A 17,817-nucleotide genomic window follows, 5' to 3' on the forward strand; every position below is an offset into this window, starting at 1 on the left:
CGCGAGAGTGTGACGTCATATCTATGCGCCGCGCCCTTGCGTCATGGCGCCGGTAATAGGGGTGTGTGGGGTATGAGGCGCTCCCGGTAACACGGGCCTATGGAGTAACCGGCCCTATTAACCAGTCCGTTGTGCTCACAGCACCTATACCCGGCCCTATCCACCTCCTGCAGGTCTGGTAACGTGTACGAGCTGCCACTAGGCTCCTTTTCCTATTTCCTTTAGGGCTATGCTGAGTTGTCAGCACTTAGCGATCCCACCTCCTGGTTAAGGGGCCATAAAGGTGCTGTGGTGAGATCCCTATTGGGGGTTCCCATTGGGTATCATTGAATGGACGTGAGCAGTGAGCAGGGGGGGCTGCACCTGCATTGACATGGCTGTGCTGCATTATAGGCTTGGGGGAAGGGCACAGGGTCAGTCCCAGCACCATTCAATAAGACACTGTGCAGCCCTCAGTGCATTTCTGCCTCTCAGAGTCCCTTAAAATACAATATATCAGCAAAGAACATGGCAAGAAGAAAAGCTTTGACTGCTCTGGACAAGGAAAGTCAACCCTTGACTTATAGTCAAGGGACTAAAAGTCAAGTCAGTGCTGTTTCTGATTGTATTCGTCTAGAATCACAGAATTATCAAGGTTGGAAAAGACCTAGAAGATCATCTAGTCCAACCATTCCCAATACTGCCCAGCTAAATCATATTCATCAACACAACATCCAAGCGTTTCTTGAACACTCCCATGGTTGGTGACCCCACCACTTCCCTGGGCAGTGCATTCCAATGCCTGACTACCCTTTCTGAAAAGCAATACTTCCTAATATTCAGCCTGAATCTCCCCTGATGCAGCTTAAAACCATTCCCTCTAGTTCTATCACTGATTACATGAGAGAAGAGGCCAACCCCCAGCTCACTACAACCCCCCTTCAGGAAGTTATAGAGAGCTATAAGGTCTCCCCTGAGCCTCCTCTTCTCAAGGCTGAACAATCCCAGCTCCCTCAGCCGCTCCTTGTAAGCCCTGTGCTCCAGACCCATCACCAGCTTTGTTGCCCTCCTCTGAACACGTTCCAGGGCTGCAATGTCTTTCTTGCAGTGAGGGGCCCAAAACTGAACACAGTACTCAAGGTGCGGCCACACCAATGCCGAGTACAGGAGGCAATTACCTCCCTGTTCCTGCTAGTAACACTGTTTTTGATGCAAGCCAGGATGCTGTTGGCCTTCTTGGCCACCCGGGCACACTGTTGGCTCATGTTCAGCCGAGCATCAATCAGTAACCCAGGTCTGTTTCCTCAACACAGTCCTCTAGCCACTCTGCCCCAAGCCTATAGCGCTGCCTCTAGGTTTGGAGCAACTGATATCAATTAAAAGAGAACAGCAATCAATGCAGATTAATTAATCCTGATACTAATAGATTCAGCTGCCTCTTTGGTTGCATCGATACTTGAAAATGCCTTGGACTATGAGAGTCATTGTTGCTATCTGAGAACTGGATCACAGTGTTGCTCTTTAAATTAGAGTTCTTATGAGGCAATTCTGACACATGGGAAATATAGTTGTACCAGCACAGGACAAGAGCTATTGCAAATATGGCTGTTTCCAGCTGTATCCAGCACAGCTGCTCATCCAGCAGGTCGATAACATTGGTGCCATTTGTTTTCTAAGACATCCCAAAGTCCTCCAGTAAATCTATTACAGAATGAGCTCCATGTCTCTGCTCAAAGCTGGTGAGACAGAGGAAGCAGTGCTTCACTGCAGGGCTCTCAGTGATACCAAAATGCTGCGATGCTGAGTGCTCCGTGATGGTCCAGGTGAGGGATGTCCCAGAGGATGCTGAAGGGTTGCAAGGGTTGAAGCAGCAACCTGAGGTTTAAGAAGCCCCAGGTTAATTGCTCATCTTTTAATGAAGCCTACATGTGGATGGGCTTGTTGGGCGCAGTGCTGGGGTGTGTTACCCTTTCTTTGCTCCTGCTATGGTGGGGTAATGGTGGGGAAAAGGGGCACCCAGGGCTTGGTTGCCCTTCACGGGGTGGCACCCCACAGCCTGATTCTGCTCCTGCTTTGCTCCCCATAGGGATGGATGGGACCTCTGGGCAGGTCCATTCTGCTATAGGGGCTGTTACCCCAAGGAAGCTCCTGCCCCCAGGAAGGTTCCTGCCCCACAAGTGAACTTTTTACCCCCTCAGTGTTAATCCTGAGCCCCAGGATCCTACATAGACCCCCATATCAATGAGGGAGGGGTGTGGCCATGTCAGGGCGTGGCTGTATGGGGCGGGGCCAGACTGGGACGGCGACGCAGGGGCGGGGCGGGCGGCGGGAGGCAGCGGCGGCGGCGGCGGCTTCCAGCGACTTCGGCGCTCGGTGAGTGCGGGCGGGGCCGGGCCCACGCCGCCCCGGGGGATGCTCAGCTGTGTGCGGGGCAGGGCAGGGGATGCTCAGCCTCCATTCTGCATCTTCCACCCGGTGGGGCTGCACGGAGGAGCTTTCCTCGTTTTGTCATCCCGAGGGATGCTCTGCATCCCCCCTGGGGCTGGGCCGGCCGGGCTTAGCTCCCCGTTGTTACCCCCGGTTGGGTTGGATCGGGGATGCTCTGCCTCGCTGTAGCAGGTGGGGATGCGCTGCCTCCGGGTGTTGCGGCTGGGGGAGCTTTGTTCCACCCCGTTGCTGCTTGGAGGGGGGTCTGTGAGTCAGGGATGTGCTGAGCATCCCTGTTTCCCTTGGACAGAGGCTGGGTCTGGGGCTGTCATCCTCACCGTCGGGATCTTCTGTCCATAGGCCGGGAATCTGAGCCCAGGGATTGCTGTGTCCCCCATAGATGGGGGCTGCCTGATCCCCACTGGATGTGTGGGCAGGAGGGGTGAAGAGGTGGCCAGACCTCCTCCAAGCTGCAGGGTTTTTTGGGGGGAAGGGCAGTGATTCCTGTAACCCTGAAATAGGGAGTTTTCTGCTTTTCCAGCTGCTTTCTGCCCCAGGCAGCCCCCCACTGTGGTCCCAAGCTATCCCTTTGCACTTCTGACTCCCATTTCCCATTATGGGTGGACATGCTGACAAGAACAGTCCTTACCTGTGGCCTTCTGCTCCGATTTCAATGTGCCGTGTCCTCCTGCCTCCCTCAGTGTTGTCTCCAGCCTGCAAGCATTCACTCAGGTCTGAATCAGCCCTCGAGCATCCACCCAGCACTGAGCCTGGGGCTGGACCAGCTCATGGACAAGCTCACAGGGATGGTCCTGAGCTCAGCACCGGGTGGATGTTCACTGAGCCTGGGGTTGGATCAGCCCAATGAGCAGCCAGCCAGCCTGGCTGCCTCCAGCTGTGCTCACACTGGTTCCTATTCTCCTGTCAGTCGGTGCTGTCTCAGTACAGCCATGGCAAGCTGCCTCCAGACACTGTGATTTCCTCCTGAATAACACCAACCCTTCAGGGCTTCATTTATCCCTCAAATTGCATCATTATAACCGCAATTGGCTTAGGAAGATAGGTTTTGTTAAAGCTGTACAAAACCTTCTGGGGACGCCCCAGTTTTGGCCAAGTAGGTGCTGGCAAAATATTCGCTTAAGCTCATTTTCCACCATCTGCTTATATGCTAGAATGAGGTTCTCCTGGTGGGTTTGACACCATGGCACTGCACTGTGAGTTGGTACAGAGGCAAGCTGTCAGCTGGAGTTTGGTACCTGGATGGTTGTGCCTGTGTGGTCTGGGAGCTTCTTGCTTGTGGTGCTGCCTATAGAGATGGAAAGCTGGTATCTTTGTGGCTCCAGTGCTCTGGGAGTCGTGGATATCTCTGCTCTTGATAATGCTCCAGCACATACATCCCTGTGGGCATCTCAGGAGGGTGATGGCTGGGAGGTGGGACTGATGTCCAGGGTCTTCCTGGAGATTTGTCAGGGTTCTGCAGGAGCAGGTGGCTGGTGCTGGTGCCCGCTGATACTCAGGTACGAGGACGACTTTCCAGCATCAGTGCAGTCTGTGAAGTAGTGAAATGGTTCAGAGCCTTTTGCTACTTGGAAAGTTGTGCTGATATAATTGGATTTTAATTTGGTCTGTGCTGTGGTCAAGCAGGTTAAAATGCTTGTGGGGACACTGCAAAGCTGTCAGTTTTGGTTGCATAGTGAGGACACCCAAAGGGATGAAGTGGGTTTTCATCTCTCTCTGTCATTTTTTGTGCAGAGCTGTGCTGGAAACAGCCCTGCCTGCCCCTGTGCTGCACCACAGTGCAGTGGTTTCAGTCCTACAGATGGAGGCATCCTAGAAACGGGTGCCCAAACTTCTCCAAAGGAATGAAGGGCCTGACTGTATCTCATCAAAGTTGCCTTTCCTTTCCTGAATCTCCATCCTGGTGCTTTAAATCAGCTCCCAGGTTGCCGTCTCCAGTGCAGTAATCCTGCAGGACTGACAAGGCTGGAATTTGTCTCAAATGCAGCTATTTTTTTTTCCAGCTCCCATTTTTCAATCTCTTCCACGCTTCTCTTAGCAGCTGTAAAGATGCACCGGCTGGGTGGCTGCCTTTAATTGCATTAAAAAAAGAAGAAGAAAATAAGCGACAAATGAGAGCTCTTTTTCCTCATCCTGCCCATTGCAAATGATTTCCAGGAGAGGGCAGTTCCCAGGGCGTTCTGCTGCCTGATGTGGTGCCTCCCTCCCCTGCAACCTCCTCAGCAGTGAGCAGCTGGTTCCTTTGAATGGGAACGTACAGCAGGGAGGGCATTCAGCATTCAGGAGAGAGAAGCATTGGACAGGGTGCTGTGGGCCAGCCTGGGGGAGAAGGGATCTATCTCACATTGCTGTTCATCTGCCAAGCATGCTGCTGGTTTAAAGCTTTGGTTTCACCCTTTCTCGATAGAAATGAGTTGTCTTCATAATTACAAATGGGTTTTACCTTTCCTGCTAGCGTCATCTGGGATGTGGATAATGTGCTGGGGCAGAATACATGCACTGTGTTGCCAAGAAGGTTCAGTAGCCAAGAGGCAAGGGCTGGGCTGGGCATTGGGTGGTGGGATTGTAGGAAAGGGGTGATGCTCAGCCATAATGCTGCCCCATTGCTTACCTCCTCAGGAGCCTTGTGAGTATGCTGCATCCTGGGATGGAGCCTCTCCTGCCAAGCCTGGCCCTTCAGGCTTCCAAAATGAGCAAGGGTGTTTATAGCCTTGCCAAGGCATTAACATACGTGTCATAAACCTGATCCAAAGCCCTTAATCTTCCTGGTGGTGCCTGGTGCTATTCCCTATCCAAGAACTTTTGGTGCCAGGGGTTGTAGGCAGTGAGGAGAAAGATGGGCTCATACAAAGTTTACACCCTCAAACATTCAGTTAATCTTCCCTGTAATCCAGTGCCTGGCAGCTGTAGTCACTAACCACATCTCAGCCTCTTTCTGGCTTCCCCCCCTCAAGCGTATTGCAGGAAGGAGTGAGAAAAGGTCCAGAGGTTATTTTTGGCTGTGGCAGATTTATTCACACTTTGATCAGCCAGGAGGGGAAGTTATTCTGGTCCCCAGCTGTCCCACATACACATGGGTACCTTGTGAGAGTGTGATTTCTCCAGGTGAGGTTGTGAGATGACATTCTCAATTTGGGAGTGATCTCATAAAGCACCTGGATGGCTCAGTGGGCTGTGGAGCCTGCCATGGAGTTCTGAGCAACCAGAGCTCCACAGCCAAGACATACAGGTCTGTACTCTCTTGTCCTTTGGGGATGGGTCCAAACCCAGCATCCCTGAGGTGAGATGGAGCATCATGCCTTGAAATCCCAGTGCCATCCATGGGAGAACCTGACCAGGTTGTGTGTTTGCCCCGTACCTGGGCTTGGGTAGCACACTGGGCAAACCTAAAGCCCCTCAAGCACCCATGGCAAACAAAATGATGGGGACTGCTTTCCCACTTGGAAGAGCTGGTGAGAGGAAGTCCTGGAGATTCCCATCTTCCTGGGGACAGTTGCTGTCCTTGCTCCTCATTGGCAGTGCAGTGTGCCTGCATCTTTGGGTTGCTGAGGGCAGAGCAAGGGCTCTATAGCCCCTAATCACTGAGTACAACAAAATGGCTTATCTTAGCCCTATCAGCATTTAATAGTGAGCTCTCCTGACCAGCAGGCTCAGCTTTCCTGATAAAAGCTGTCTTTTCTTCCACCCCAGGTCCAGAAAGGGTTTGCTTTGTCCATGCTGTCTGAGATCCATGTGTGCTCTGTCCTGAGGCAGAAACAGCCTTGGCTGAGTGCTGCCAGCATGCTTGGGACCAGTTGGAATCCTCTTTAGCAATGGGTTGAGTTTTGAGCTGTATTATGGTTGCTGCAGGGGTGCAACATCAGGGACGAGCTTCCCCTCCTGGTCCCTGCTTTCCCAAAGTGAGACGCCTCACAGCACACAGAACAAAAGGAAACATGTTCATTTTACCCCGAAGATTGACAGAGCCGTTGCATTATGTTAACACTGGAGCAGAATTTCACCCTTTGTAGTGTAACAGATGTCCTGTACCGAGCCATGCAGCAATATATATTAAGAAAAAAAAAAGAAAGAAAAGGTGGCTGTACAATAGCCAAGTCATTTGAGAATTAAAGTGCTGGTATTTTTAGGCAATGGAGTACGTGTGGGAGAGATCTCAAAGTGCAGGCTGATGCCATTTGCTGCAGGGCAGTTAGAATTAGATTTATTGACGACGTGTGATTTGAAAGCAACACCGGCACTCATGAAGAGCCTTGCAGTGATCAGCAAAGCTGGGGCTTATTTTGGTTTCATTTTAGGAGACAAAGTGTCTTTATATACATGTAAACACAAAGGAGATGGGGAACGATAGCCATTTCTGCTTGCAGAGATGCTCTGATTGCCATCTCCAAAAATGATCACTGCAAAACTCTTGTAACTAAATTAACTACAAGCAGATGATCAAATGAAAACCCTTTATAAAACATATATATATATGGCAGCCCCAAAGCAATGGCAGCAATCCAGTGATTATCATCCAAGTTTTGATGCTGGGGAGGAGGGAAGAGAAATGTCTCCGTCAAGCAGCAGCTATGGCACACGTGGGGGTTTGCCTGAGCTCCTCCTCCCCAAAGCTGGAGGTGCTGCAGGTCATGCTCAGGTGATCTGCAGTCTCCCTCTGTCCCACTATCACCATCAGCTTGGGTTGAGGCTGATCCTCTGGGAGAAGGAGCTTCCAGACATACATAGTGCATCTGGAAGGACTCGTGGGTACAGGATGAGTGCTGGTAATGCTGGTACCCAGAGCAGGCTGCAGCTGGTGCAGACTGGCAGCTCTGGGATGATGCTGATATGACAGCAGCCACTGTGACAGCTTTGCTGTCTCCATATCATGCTCTGAAGGTGCCTGAGTTCAGAAGAGTCCATCCCATGTGCAGCCGCAGCTCCCAGCACCCTGCCTGCCCCGACCTTGCTCTGACAGGGAGATGTGTGCTGTTTGCTGGCTGCTGCACTTGTTCTCTTCTGCAAAGTGAATACTGTCAGATTCAGAGCAGCTCTGGCCATATTGCATGCATATTAAAGCAGAGTTGAGGAGAGGCTCTGCATGTGTGTGCCCGCTTCCAGCACTCGCTGGGTGGGAGTTGGCTTTGTGCATGGCAGGGTCTCCCCTCGGGGGCGTTACTCTCAAACACAGCTCACAGGGAAGCAGCAGAGAATGATGCCAAGCAAGGAAGCTGCAGTGGGGAGTCTGAGCCACTCCTGCCTGCAGATCTCCTCGCTTCGCTGCCTGCAAGACACCAGAGAGGCTGGGAAGGGCCAGCTCATCTCGGCAGCACGAGCAGGAGAGGGACTTTTGTGTCTATGCTGGAAGAACCAGAGCAGCTCTGGCTGAGCATCCTGGGCTGGAGCTGCCTTCACTCCACTGCAGAAGCCAGAGAGCCCGCAATGCTGCATGACACTGATCCAGCCCACATGCTGCTCTCCTTGGCCATCGGCCTGAAAAGCTGGGGCCACATGAGGCCGCGCTCACCTGGTGTGGGCACCAGCTGGGGCTCTGCACAGCTGTGTGTGCTACAGCTCAGCTCCTGGGGCTTCATCGCACTGCTCATGGGGAAGCTGGAGGGACTGCTCGATTTGCTTCTCAGCTTGTGATTCCAGTAGATGTGGGTTCCTGGCTGTGCTGATGGTGACCTGAGAAAGCAATGTAGCAACCACACACAGAGCAGGGACATCACGTTATGGCAGTGGTATAGTCCAGGGCTGGCGGTGCTGCACAGGATGCCTCAGAGTACAGAGACACTCACAGCAGCTTTGTAGGGCTCATTGATCCACATGGCTCAAGGCTGTGATGGGGCTCCCCATGGCTGCTGCCCTCTCCAGCTCACTGCACAGCCCCATGCATGCCTCCAGAAGTTGGCTTTGCCATAGGCACTGTATGGCTGTCAGGGACCAGCAGAGCCCTGCTTGGATGCTTCCTCCACATCCCACTCACTCTACAGCTGTTCAGCTTCTCATTGTATCCCCATCCTCATCGCTCATCGTTTCTCCCTAGATAAAGGCTTTTTAATAACATCTGACATCTCAGACATCATTTCCTTTCTTCCACTCCAATTTTCTTCCTCTTCTTCATAACTAGGAAGCCTTTCTTTGTCCCCAGCCAGAGGGGAGGTGTCTGATATTGCTGCTGTTATCATATTCCAGGAGGTTTTATCAGGTTAATGAATATCCTCTCTCTTTTGTGTCACTTCCACTCCCATCTTCTTTAGCCCAGTTTCTCAAGGAAATGAAAGGGCTCATGTTAGCGCAGCCTCTTCCCTCACCCCACTCACTCTCAAGCATGATGGTCTCATAACAAATCCAATGGGATAGGGAGCTCAGAACTCTCCCAGGCCTGTGGCCACAGGAGAGGTGGGCAGACACAGGCAATGCCTGGCCTTTGCGTCCCCAGCCCTGTTAGCTAGGAAACAGGCTGCATCACCCAGCTGCTTTACTGCCCAGTTGCTTTGTGTGTTCAGGCAGAGAAGGAGGGCAGCTGTAGCCTCACAAAAATAGGGCATTAGGCTCATTTTGAGGGACCCAGGCTGTGTTTCCAGATGCAGACTCATGCGTGGCTGTGCTCGAGGGCTCTTCTTGCAGCAGCAAGGGCTGCAGCTGGTTTAAGCTGCTGTGCTGTGAGCTGCAATGCCAGAGGAGCCAGCAGAGATTCCCCACTGCAGCCTCAGCTCCCATTGCAGCAGGGAAAGGCAGCAGTGCTTCTCCAGAGACTGCTGCAAAATCCACTTCCCTGGCTGTAACATGGGAGCCACAGCACTACCAGCAAGGGAAATCCTGCAGCTCCTGCAGTCAAAAGCTAACAATGCTTTGGTAGAAAAAGACTAAAGAGAGTCTCAGTGTGTGGCTGGAGCTTTGTAGCAGGGGATGGTGAGCCACATGTGCGCATCCTCTCCTTCCTTCACCTCTTATGGAGAGGAGGAATCATGTCAGGCCCTAAGGATCTTGCTGCAGCATGAAGGTGCTCAGCTTGGGTCTTGCAGCAGTGAAGCAGTTCATCTCCTGGTGATTTAGTCAGAGTTTGGCCATTCTGTGGATGAGTTACTGCTTATTGGCACTACTAAGGCATGTTGTCAAGATGTACTCTGAAGGTTTCACCACTCCACTTGTGCCTGGTATTTCTCTTTTGCAACCAGTGCTGCTGTTCCCTTCCAGCCTTCATCCTTGAGGCTGGAAGCCTTGCTGAAGCCTGGCACAGTTCCTGCCCAGTTCCACTGCCCAAGGAGTCAGTCTGGCTTGCTCCCATCATCATCTGCCTTCGCCTTGCCCCTGTAGTAATACCCAGCAGGGAGCTGGCTGGGAGGCTCCAACACAGGCAATAAATGGGGTCCTTACCCTGTCTCCATAGCTCCTTTCTCCTTGGGGATCACCAGACATACCATCCCACTAGAAAGAAGTGGTTTAGGTTCCTACCTTCCAGTCTATCATCCTCTCCTTGAACTCCCCACCTGCTTGTGGTCTGCTGAGCAACAAGGTTCAGCGACAGGAGGACACCAGCAGTTGTTATGCCATCCATGGTCTCGCATCATGCAGGCACACAGCATGTGTTTTGGAGGTAGGCTTCTTAATCCACTGTGAGATAAAGATAAAGGCAGGTAAAGGGCTTGGTAGTAACCCCTGCTCAGCAGGTAGGTGCCTGCATGGCTTCTCTTTCCTGGAAGTTTCAGTTTTCCTTTGCGTTTTCCTGCCTCTTCCTTTAATGGCAGTGAGATGGGCACTGTAATTGAGGAGATCCCAGCTGAATAATCCACTGAGGAAGCTGCTAATTTGAAGACATGTCTGTAATAATTAAATCATTATCTGGAGGGAAGTAGAGAACAGATACCCAAAACGGGCCTAATTAAAATCCATACCCACGATGACTTGGGCCCTGGGCCAGAGCACATCATAGTCTGTTGGGGATGTCTTCATGTGTAATTGCTTTTCAGGATGTCAGTCCCACCAGAAAACCCATCTGTTCCTCTCCACAAGACCAAGGTTGACCCAGAAGCCTTCTTGCCTTATCTCAGGTTCCCCAGAGCACACTGAGCTAGAGGATGACCATATGCTTCGGATGGGGCATAGGGAATAGGGAGAGCCAATCTGTGATGATATTCAGTTCTTGGGACTCCAGAACTAGATTCCTCCATGTCTCCAGAAGATTTGATCCTTATCTTCTTTCATCTCTCAGGCTTTGCAAAAGCCCTGATGTGGATATTAACAAGGTGAAACACAGCAGCAGGTTTCACTTCTAACAAGACAGCCTTGATCCACTGCGCAACAGCAGGGAAGAGATTACAGCTGTCCAACCCAAACCCCATCCAAAATCTGATAAGGTGAATTGGTGTATTTCCCTGTGCAGACAGGTTTAGGAGCTCTGTCTGCCTGTTGGGTGTGCATATCCTGGTCACTCATCCAACGTCCCCACACCACACAGTAGATAAAGGTCACCTCAGGTGGGCTGATGGCCACAGGGAACATCTGAGCCTGGGAAGGTCAGAACAGAGCATGGTGCTGGAGCCACTTCTGCTTGGATGAGCATCCCACCAACCTCTGGCACATGTGTTCCACTGTCTTGCCTGGAGGGACTGCAGCACTGCAATGGTTACATACATCCTGGTGACAGGATGCTTTGGGATGTACTATCCCTAGGCCAGTGGTTAATGGAGCTGGGCAGGAGTAGCTGGCTCCACTTGCACCAACACCAGCAGGAGCTGGACACTGTAGGAGGTTCAGGATCCAAATCCATACTATAAAGAAGACTGAAGCTTAAAGCTGCCTGCAAATGTGGTAATTAAGCTCAATAAAAAGCATCATAGCGGCTGTGCTCGGTTTGTGTGTAGAAAGAGACTTGAAGGGAATAACATCTCTGGTCCTTGCCAGGGTGCTACTCCCAACCTTGCTGTGTTGGCCAGATACCACCATGTTGCTCCCCTCATTCCTGAGGCTCCTTTTGTGTTATTATGGTGTAATACTACAAAAAGCACAGCAAAGACAGCAGAACAGGAAGGCCCCGTACTGCAGCAAGCAAGGATTTACACAAAAGCAATAGCTAAAGGTACAGAAATAAAGAAGCCACTTACCTTCAGAGGGCTCCAGATACACAGGAATCTCCAACATTATCTGTTAGCTTACACTGCCAGCCCTTAAATGAGGTCTGGGGAGGGGTGGATCCTGTCTCCAGCCCTTCCATTACTCAGGTACATTGTACGCACCTGAACTCACTTGGGTTGGCCCTACCTTCCCACCAGGTGTTTCATCACTGCTTCAAGCTGTGACTTAGCATTGCCACTACAGGCAGTCTTAAAACAGTTTACAGCATCCCACTTCACTGTTGCCCCAACTCCACATGCATCCTTTCAGCTCATGAGCTTTATTGTGTTGCACATGTTGAACAGAGAAGGTACCTGACATTGGTACCTTCATGCCCCCATCCACCCTCCATCCCTAGGATCTCTGGACAGAGCTGTGCTGCTATCAGTTCCTCCTGGACTCCATCCATGAGGAATGAGCTCCAAGTGGAGCTTTTCCCATGCTTGGGTTTTTTTGAGGTGCTCTGTGAGGTTTCTCTGGTGGCTAATAAGGATTGAGCTAATTCCTCTGTTCTCCTAAGGGATAACGATGTGTGTTTCCCTTCTTGACTCAGTTCCCAAAGCACAGCACCTTTGGGATTTCAGAGGCATGGTGAGCCAGTGCCACAAGACATTTGGGGATGTGCAGGGGCCAAGTCACCACCTATAATTCCATCTTGCAAGAAATCAGGCTTGAAATGCACGGCGCTGCCTGGCTGGGGCTGGCACGTGGCCCCTGTGCTGTGCCTGCAAGCTATGTGCCAGCGAGCTCTGTCTGTGGGCTAATCGTGTTTAACGAAGAGGGTGGGTTGGAGATGTGTACTTGCTCAATGTAGGTTAGACAGAGGCAGACAGAGCTCCAGTGTCTGTGCCTTGCCCCTGGCCGCCTTTTAAATGTCACTGTCCTCAGATGTCCCCGTGTAGCTGCTTCTGCCTGTGTCACTTGCCATAAACCACAGGGATGCAGTGCCAGGAGCTGACACCCGGCTGCCTGCACCCCCTCTGCCTTGCAGGGCAGCCTCGAGGTCATTTCCATAGGGCTGTCCTTGTGCCCCATTATCTTGGTGCGCGATTGCACTGAGCTGAGTGTGATGCTGGGTCCTGCTCCCCACCAAGGAGTGTCTGTAGCTGGGTGAAGGGTGGTTATATTCATTTTACCATCAGCAAATTGATTGAACAGCTTGCTGAAACAAAAGCTAGGAGGAGAGTGGTGTTAGCCTGCATTTTACATAAGGAAGGGAAAGCAGAGGGGATGAATACAATGGGAGCCCCCACATCCCTGAGTTACTAAAACTGTCCAATATGACTTTGGTTGGGGTCATCCAGAGCTTAAGCCACGATGTCAGTGTTGTTCTTGGTCAGGAAGAATTAAAATCTCCCATGTCTAGGAGAGTGGTGTCCTCAAGTACCTGGGGAAGCCCCTGCATGTAGAAGGGTGGGCATGGGGAAGGCTTAGTGTCTCACTGCTTCTATCTCTGCTTGTGTGCTAAAGTGGCGGTGAAGTGCTGAGCGCTGGAGGTTTCCCGGTGGTGTGGGTCGTGCTCTTGGAGTGTTGCTTTCCCCATTCAAGTTGCATTGGCTGTGAAACCTCCCCCCCAAGAGTGAAATTGAGGGATGTGTTCCCAAGCCTGCCGCAGTCCAAACCAGAGCCAGCAGCACTGGGCACTTCCCCAGTCTGCCCGCTGCTAGTTCTGAATATGTGCCAGTAGTTCCCAAATTTCACATTAAAAGCCCAAGTTGCCACTCTGGCTCAGTAATTACCTCCCTGGGCTTTTCCTCAACATCACCCCAAATGTGCAGCCCACGCTCAAGGTGAGGATGATGCTCCTGGTTGTGTTGGGTTGTGTTTGCAGCTGGGTTTCCTTCCAGCTTGCAGCCTCCCATGTCCCCAGGGCCATGCCATGAGCCTCAGCTGCTGGCTGTGATATGGATGCCAAAGCCTGGCTGGGTGATGAGGATCCTCCATGGCTTTTCTCAGGGCTTTGCACCCCCAGTGCAGATTTCAGTAGCTCCCTTTGTGCTGGCAGCTCTTCCTTAGTTGCTGAATAAATTAGCACACGTGGGTGCTGGTTTGGCAGTGAGGAGGACAGCCCCAGCTCTGGGGTGTGAGGCTCCTGGGTGAAATAACTCCTCATTGCAAATGTCACAGTGGCAGGAGGGATGTGCCCATGGCAAAACCCCCACGTGAAATCACAGCCATTGCTCTGAGTCCCACCTGCAGTCAGTGTCACTCCCTTGGCCCTGTCCTTCAGTCCCTGTTGGTGTCTTTATCCCAGTGGTCCCTTCCTGTGCCAGATTCCTCCTAGCAACAAATAGATTTTGCCTTTCTCTGGGGTCGGGTGGGGACAGACAGCCCAATTTGCATCTTGAAGCAGGGAAACTAAGTCAGGGCCCATAACATGACCGATGTGATGCTCCCCAAGCAGTAATCCTGCATACTGGGACATGTGGCTGAGCTCAGATGTGGTGCCATCCCCTTCTGGGTTGCTCACTATCCCCTGCCCCACACATCCTATGTCTGCCCTGGATGATGTGGCAGAGATTTCAGCTCATCATCTGCTGAACCTTTTTGTTGCAGAACAAAGGTGTTACTGCACAATGGTGGTGAGCAGGTGGCTTTCTGAAAATACCCGCTGGAAGTTGTGTGTAATGCCTCCCCTCCCACAGGGAACTATAAATATCAGTGGAATACTAACACTTACTTACTGCAAAGCAGCAGCTAGATCTGGACATCTTTCCTCCCTGTTTCTCCACTGAGTTAGCAGCTTGGAGCGAGACAAGTATGAGGATGGGAACAGCTTTGTGGGTTTGGAGCAAGCCTTCAGAGCAAGGGTGAGCATTAAGGTCAAATGCTGGGAGTCTCTGTCTTCCTACTGCTTTGATTGTGCTTTAGAGTCACTCACTGCATCCCTGCCACCTTTGAGACATGGTCCAAACCCTGGGGATGCTGCATCTCCTCCCAGGATGTGGCACTGGGGTCAAGCAAGAGAGCACTACCCCTGGTCTCAGTTACAACCACAGCACAGATCTCAGTCGTGGTGACTCTCCACATGCAGAACCATCTCACCCTTCAGTATGTGAATCAATCTTTTACTGCTAAGAAATTGGCACCTTATTTCTAGCCAGAATGCCCCATTTCCCTCATTGTCCCTGGGTGTCCTGGCCACAGGCTGTCCCTGGCAACGGCTGAATGCCATCTGTGCAGTATCTGCTGTCAGCAGGGCTGCAGTGTGGAATGTGGAGATGCCACCAGCATATGGGCTTCACTTGTATACTGGGTCTTCCTTGTCCTTCGTCAGTTACTGGAGGTCCCAGAAGCCACAGTGTACCCCAGTGGCTCCACTGAAGTAAGGCTGTAAATGTAAGGAACCATGAGAACAGTCGGGATGAGGCTGAATCTGCTGGTTTTCTTATTGAAATGAAGATTTTCCCTATGTGTCCTCCAGAATGGAGAAGGCAAGGGCTTGAGTTTGTGCATAGTGCTGCCAAGGCTTGTGGAGCTGTAAGAAACCATACAGGTGGGGGTCTGTGCCTGAGCACAGCAAGGAAAGGAAGGATGGAGAGGGGCCCTTGGAGCTTATGAGGCTGGAGAGGGATGCGGGGAGCTCCTCGCAGGACTCAGCCAGCTGTCTCCAATGCAGACAAGCCCCATCTGGACAGCATGCCACAAGCAGCAGCTCTGCTATGGGAGAAATGCCTTGGGAGGTGACATCCCAGCCCACTGCCTGCACGAGCGCATGGTGAAAGCATCTCAGACACCCACTGTGAATAGGGATTTCCATCTCCAGGCTCTGTGCTGACAGTGGCAGTTTCCTCTGTTAAGCCAGGGTGTTTCAACATCCCGTTTGTCTCATGTGCAGGAGTGATCTCCATTTTCTCAGCCTGTAATTGCCACATCTCCCAATAAAGGTGGGCCCTGTGGCAGAGCTGTGGCTGGAGATGCCCATGAGGTACTGTGGATGCTCTGCTGTCCATGAGCAGCCCCATGGGTCAGGGATGGCTGCTCCGAAGCAGCATTCAGCTCCAGAGAGGCTGGGAAGGACTTGAGCCATCAGCAGCATGCTTGCAGGGTATGACCCTGGGTCTGTATAACCGTGTTTAACACAGCAGCACAAGGAGAAGGTGAAAAAAATGAAGCTCTGCAAGGAAAAGCCTGCAGCAAAAGAGCATCATCCTCCTCCTTCCTCCCCAAGGATTGGGCATGGGGTGGTGGGCAGCATGGAGGGGCAGCCACCCTCACCCTGTGCTCTGTGAGCAGCGGGTATCAGTGTGGGCTGTGCTGTGCTGTGCTGTGCTATGCTGTGAGGGCAGGTTGGGCAGCTGATGAGGATTTTCTAGGAGCAGAAAAGATCAAACTGACATTTTTATGGGAAGATCAATCTCCACGAGCTTGTTGCCTCCGAGGTGCGCGTTAAACCCGCTTTGCCAGCTGCCTGCTGGGGTGATGATCTTGCTGACAGAGCCATGGAGGGTTGGCTTTTTTTTCCCCCTTTCCTTTGTCAGGGCTGAGATGAGAGAAAAGCTGTTCAGAGGGAAACCTCAAGGCTCTCTCTGCCTGCATGGATAGATGCTGGGGGTGCTTCTTTCCCTGCTATAAGAGAAGGCAGGGTGCTCCCTGGGCTGCCCATGGGGCTGTCAGTGAGGGCAGTGGGCGGGTGCCAAGCATCTCACTGCCAGCTCAGCTTGACACAGCATCACACTGAGCAAATAAGCAGCCCGAGGGTGAAAAAAAAACAAGTCCCTGTTCTCCATCAGCTGCTCCACATCTGGGCTCTGTCATTGCAAACCATCCTCCCCGAGCAGGCAGTGCATGGCTGTGCTGATTTGCCATAGCAAAAAATGTGGGGAACGTGTAGTTTTGAGGGGAGAGGTAGTAAAGAGAGCACGTTTTCACCAGCAACAAACCTGCTTCCAGCAAGGCTGTGCCTGGCAGCTCTGCGGGGCTAAAAATACCCAGCAAAAAGCTAGAGCTGCACAGTGTCTGTTTTCTCAGCTCACCAGCTGTCTCCTCGCATCCCCACTCCTCTACCCAATGATTATCCCATCAGATAAGGCCCTGTAAACCCAGGCAGTGGCATTTACGTGGTTTTAGCAGATGCAGTTGAAAAGTTGAGATTCGCAGGCAGTGTTTTGCAAGCAGGCTTGGAACCCTCTGACATCCAGCAATAAAGGGGCTGCCTCTCGTCTGCCCTGCTGCTGCTGGGGTAATGGGCAAGAGTGCAACACTGTAGGTGGTAGTGCAACAGAGGGACCTCAACAACAGTTCTCTTTATCTGCACTGCTCTGGGGACTGTGGTTTTGCTGTTGCTCTGATTTGAGCTGTGATGGCTGAATCCAGGAATGATCCAAAAATAATCACTCCCAAGTCTGTGCAGTGGGAGAATGGAGAATTCAAAGGAGGTGACTTCTTTCCTCAGCTACCATCCCTGCTGCTCCAGCAGGATTTATGTTGCTGGATTTCATGCTAAATCATGTTGGGCTGAAGAAGTGTCAGTGTGTGTCTGTAGTGGTTATGAATATGACTGATGCCTGCACTGTGCAGGGGGTGTTTCCCAGTCCTGAGTTGTGTGTAGCTTTCAGCCATGCTTGGAGGTGCCAAAGCACCATCGTGGATTTAGCTGTTAGAAACCCACTGGCAAAGGGATGCTGCTGGTGCACCGCTGTCATGGGGCAGCTGTAGAGTCCTAGCATACATGTGCTAGCTGCCCACCAGCTGTCTGTGCACTTCAGAGGGGTTTTGGCAGTGCTTTGTGGTGCTGGAGGGTTCATCCCCACCTCTCCAGCTGTCAAGGTTTGTAGCAGAACTTATTGTCATGTAGTGCACGTCCTGCATAATGCCTGTACCTACTGGACTGGGGAATGGTACCCTTGGGTGATGCATGGGGTAAATCTGGACCTACCTCCTCCTGAACACAAGTCCAGCCCTTTGGATTCCCTCTGTGGGGTACAAGGAGCCACCAAGGCTGTCTCATCTCCTCGTGCCAAGTGAGTCTCCTTTGCAACTGGGATACATTTCCATCCCATCATCGCCGCCATCAGATTTATGTCCCAGTCATTCCCTGCAGCATTTCTCCCCTCTGAGCTCCCTCAAAGCTTCACCCACGAGGCTCGTTCCTCTGTGCGGTGATTGATGTCTCTTAATTCACACATTAATTCCTTCGCTTCCTCTCCAGTAGCCAAGCAGGGGGTGGGGGATGAGCCGTGGGGCTGCTTTTGCCATTCACATTACACTGTGCTTTGGGACATCTGGCTTTCCATTGCACAGACACGCTTTCTCCATTGTCAACCCACAAGCAGAGACACAGCAAGTGAGACA

At 51.9% G+C, this 17,817-nt stretch overlaps 1 protein-coding gene across 1 annotated transcript in view; it reads left to right on the forward strand.

Annotated features, from left to right (window-relative positions):
- Positions 1-2,277: 2,277 nt before the first annotated feature.
- Positions 2,278-17,817, forward strand: part of PPFIA4 (PTPRF interacting protein alpha 4) — a 40,858-nt gene continuing 25,318 nt past the window's right edge. The window contains exon 1 of the mRNA XM_015885067.2: positions 2,278-2,352. The gene's annotated coding sequence lies outside the window, so the exon portion shown is untranslated. The remainder of the gene's footprint in view (positions 2,353-17,817) is intronic.

The sequence above is a fragment of the Coturnix japonica genome, chromosome 26, assembly GCF_001577835.2.
Source record: "Coturnix japonica isolate 7356 chromosome 26, Coturnix japonica 2.1, whole genome shotgun sequence".
Lineage (NCBI taxonomy): Eukaryota > Metazoa > Chordata > Aves > Galliformes > Phasianidae > Coturnix > Coturnix japonica.